Source organism: Arachis ipaensis, chromosome B4, assembly GCF_059453495.1.
Source record: "Arachis ipaensis isolate K30076 ecotype BB chromosome B4, ASM5945349v1, whole genome shotgun sequence".
In the NCBI taxonomy this organism is placed as follows: domain Eukaryota; kingdom Viridiplantae; phylum Streptophyta; class Magnoliopsida; order Fabales; family Fabaceae; genus Arachis; species Arachis ipaensis.
The window spans coordinates 125,349,054-125,353,916 of NC_142439.1; the positions used below are offsets into that span (position 1 = coordinate 125,349,054).

The 4,863-nt window shown below is 33.1% G+C and overlaps 1 pseudogene; it reads right to left on the bottom strand.

Annotated features, from left to right (window-relative positions):
• Positions 1-296: 296 nt before the first annotated feature.
• Positions 297-2,533, bottom strand: LOC107636962 (uncharacterized; annotated as a pseudogene).
• Positions 2,534-4,863: the final 2,330 nt, after the last annotated feature.

The following is a 4,863-nucleotide window of genomic DNA, read 5'->3' on the forward strand; positions in this document are numbered from 1 at the left end:
TCGTAAAACGGAATGTAAGATTTTACTAAATATATAAATTTATCAATATCAATTATAAGAGTAATATAATATGATAAAATTAAGTAATTTAAATAAAAATTTAAATTTAAATTTGACAAAAGTATCAAAAATAATAACATGATGATAAAATAAAGTTAAAGTAGCATAAATATATAACAAAATGCAACATTTGTAAAGGTTCAATAACATCACAAATATAAACTAGCCGCAAGTCTAATATGCAACATCACAAATATAAAATAGATAACATAATATCATACTAAAAAATATAAAGACTAGAACAATTCATTAACATCATGATCATCATATTCTCCAACATTTTGATTTTCATTAGGAGGAAAGTTGAGAAGTTCATTGAAAGCATCATCATCAAAAAGAGGAATCTCCAAATCAATCAAAGGACTCCCATCTTTACCTCCATCTTCTTGAGGGGCTAAGTTTACATCATTTTGTGTGTCAAACTCCTCCAAATTTTCCATCATATTTTCATCTTCCACAATCCATTCTTCATTTGAATCCAAGTCTTCAAGACTATAGTAAGCAATGTTTCTTGATGGCTTATTCCTTGCCAATCTTAAATTGGTCATCATAAAAACAACGTCATTCATTGTGCTTGTCTTCAAATGATTTCTCCTTTTCATGTGAACCTAATAATATCAAAATTTATGAGCATTTATTTAAAAAAAATACATTTGCTAATTAGAAAATAATAGAATTGAATAATTAACTAATTCTATAATTTAAAAAATAAATCCCTAAACGAGTATCAAATTAAAAGTTTACCATCTCAAAAGCACTCTAATTGCGCTCACATTCCAATGAACTACAAGTCAAGTTCAAGACACGGATAGCAAATTTTTGAAGTTCTAGATGTTCATCCCCTTAAGAATCCCACCATTGTGAAGGGGTTTTGGTTTTGAGAGCATTCTTGGCTACATCTCTACCAAAAAATTTAGCCTTAACTTTGAAATCTTCAAGTTGACTATCAATAATTGTAATGAGTGCAGGATCTCCCACAAGTATATCCAAACAATCATAAAGTCCTTTCTTAACATCATACTCAACCTTAAAATTAGGACTATAATGAATTTGTGGATTCAAATAATAGCCTGTAACATGCAAAGGCTTTAAGAGTTGCTTGTCTCATCTTGCATCAATAATATTCCACAAAGGCTTATAACTAAAAAGAACATAGAAATAGTGAATTAGACAATTACCTAATTAGTAAATAATTAAATGGTAATACTGAAAGAAAAATGTTTACTTATTACTAGTTTTATTACCTTGCTTTAACACTTTGAAAAGCATCTTTAATCTTTTCTTTAGCACGATCAATTTCAGAATACATGTATCCCATAGTTGGTTTTCCCTCTGAATCCACTATAGGGAACACGTGAAGAAGAGGATAAGTACCTCTCAAGCAATGGATAATGTTTTTCCAAAATATTTTATCCAAAACAATATTTTCAATGTTTTTCACATCCTATCTTTGAACACTTGCTTGCCTTCCACTTATCTGAGATGAACATTCTAATTATTGGATTTTTTTCTCATTAAGACTACCCAAAGTAAGGTAGGAAGTAGTGAATCGTGTCATACCTGGTCTCACCAAATCTCTTCCTTTGGTGTGTTGTTGCAAAAGGGAAATTAGAGAAGTTCTAGAATATATATAAGTGGTAAGTCTTCTTCCTTTGGCAATGGTGTCTTTGTGAAGATCTAGCTTCTTCTCAAAATCTTCAAGCATCAAATCAACGCAATGAGCGGCACAAGGAGTCCAATAAAGATTTTTTCTCTTTTCCATCAACATTTGTCCTGCCTTTTTATAGTTAGCTGCATAATCAGTTACAACTTGAACCGCATTCTCTTCTCCCACTTCCTCTATAACTTCATCAATCATCTTGAATATCTTTTCAGCTATTTTGCATATATCAGAAGCATTAATGAATTTTAAGAAAACAGTTCCCCTAGGACTATTCACAAGGAAGTTGAGAATAGTTCTCTTTCTTTTATCCGTCCAACCATCTGTCATAATAGTGCATCCAGTTTTCTTCCATTCAGTTTTATGTTCTTCTAATGTTAGTTTGGTTGACTCTACCTTCTTCAATAATTTTTCTCTTAACTCATCATAAGAGGGTGGCTTGAATCCTAATCCATGGCAGACAACCTTCTCAAACATGCTATGATATTCTTCAGACCTTGTAACATTAAAGGGAATAGCATTATTGTAGATGAACGAAGTAATTTCATCACATGCCTCTTCCCTTAGACCCTTCTTAAAAATAGAGTTGATTGTTGTTTGAGTGCTCACACCCCTTTTCTTAAAGAGATATATTGGTGTCTCTATTTCTTTTCCCTTTCTCTTCTCACCAACTAAAGCATCCCCTTTTTCTTCTACTCCTTCATCTTTACTTTGTATCTTTTTCTCAAAGTCTCTTGTCTTCTTAACCAAATTTTTTTGCAAACTAACAACAATATCAAACACCTCCTTTTTAATTTCATTAGAAACACCCATACAAGGTTCAACATCTTTTTTTGTTCCCGCCAAATGATGTTTCAACCTATACACTCCTCCTGTCACCACCTTATCACAATACTTGCATTTTATTTTCTTGGCATCTCTATCAATAGAAATTCCATACTTCTAAGCTTTGTCACTCCTATTTCCTGGAGTATTTTTAGCAATCTTCTCGGGTGCACCACCACAAACAGTTTCATCCCCAGTATTATTTCCACTATTATTCGCATCTGAAGCCATTTTAAACCTAAATAAATAGAAGTAAACAATTAACCCCTTAAAACTAAACTATGGTTTTTGAAGTGAGAATACAATAGTAATTTTTTTATGAAGAAGGAGGCTTAAAGCCCCGAATATAGTAGTAATAAACTAATAATACAGTACATTAATAAAATTTGAACGACTTCATATACAGCAAACTAATGAATGCATTATCAAGTTAGAATATTTAAATATTAATATATTACTATCAACAATGCAACAAATTCACATAATTTTTAAAAGAAAATTGTGCAATATATATCAAATTTAGTTGTTGAACAGATCATGAACATAAACCCCAAAATATTTGTTTCATCCATGCCTAGCTAGCTAGCATCAAAGAGAAAATAAAATCATATTGAACATTACCAAAGTTATGAACGTGTCCCTTGTAACATAAATTCCTACTCATACTCTCAAACACATTAATTGGAGCTAGGGATGGCAAAATTCTCCGAGACGCGGGGATCCCTGCGGGGACTGCCCCGAATGTGGATCCGATTGTGGGAAATTTTCCTCGCGGAGATGGGGATGGGGGACAAAATTCTCCCGAAGCAGGCGCGGGGACCCGAGCGGGATCCCCACCCCGTCCCCGCTATTCCCCGAAATTTATGAATTTCTTGAATTATCCTTAATAGTTTATTTCTCATATATGTTTTTTAGATATTTCTCACACACACATATATATAAAAACCCAAAACTCCTAATCTTTATTTGCATAACCCTTCTTCAATTCAGAGATTCCTAAGGCAGTCCATACTTCATCCAACCTCTCTGCAGCCACCCCCTCGTCACCCTTCTCACCGCATCGTCACACCTCACCGTGCCATCACCCTTACCGCGTCGTAATTTCTTTTTGTGGCATTCCTTTTCGTAACTCTGCCATCGTGTCCATTCTCCTCTCTGTTTCCGCGTCTCCCACCTCGTCTACTACTTTGTCCTTTGGCTCGTCGTTGCGTCCCCATTGCGTTATTTCGAAAGAAGTCACCATCGTGTCATTTAGACTTTTTTGTATAAAATCTTACAGTTTTTGTATAAGATAGATACTTGTAGCTCTATTCATATGGAAATTAATAATTAGTTAGAACTATTATGTACATGGGGAATGGAGTCCCCGCGGGAAATGGGGCCCCGTGGGGAATGGGGATGGGAAGCAATATTCCCCCACGGCGGGGAATGGGGCGGGGATGGGGAGCAAATCTGAGGGCGGGGATGGGGAGCAGGGAGGCATCCTTCGCCCCCGCCCTGCCCCATTGACATCCCTAATTGGAGCAACTAATTACCAATTACAGCACGAGAGCTAAATAAGCTAAATATTACTACACAAAGGCTTATATGAATGTCGAATAGTGTCACTAATTTCATTAAATAGTTCACAACCTTTAACAAGATGGAATTATAAATTTTCTTCTAAACCAAACTTATATATAAAAGCATATGTATCTACTAATGCTAGTCAATTGAACAAATAAACATATATGCCACTATTATCTAAATAATAACATAAATAATCTTTATTTTAAACAATAACTTTGTTCTATTATCTATTATCTAATAATATAGTTGGTATAAAAAACTCCAATTTGATGTCAGAAAGTTCACAATTGAGAGTAGATTATATTACTTATTTGATTTGTAGTAGCAAGCTTAAATTCTATTTTAATTATTTGATAAGCTTACCTCAGAGTCTTTAAATTTAAGAGTTGAGAACTTGAGATACTTCACTGGATTTAGTAACTTTGAGAAGCAACAGCTGCAAGCCTGTAATCCTTTTCACATATCCACAAAGTGATATTAGCAAAAGTGTTTTTTGTAATTAAAAACAAAGAGCAAATAAAATTGATACCACAATTCTTATTCATATCAAATAACAACTAAATTGAAATATTAAAATTAAATAGAGCATATAGTTAAAACTTAAAATAAAGTATTAAACATTCATAAGTAAAGTATATAAGCGAATATATAATTAACTATGTTACTATGTAATGTAAGCATTTAGGCTTTATCTTATAGCAATTGAAATATATCACTCTTCATTCTTTGTGAATTGTGAATAACAATAA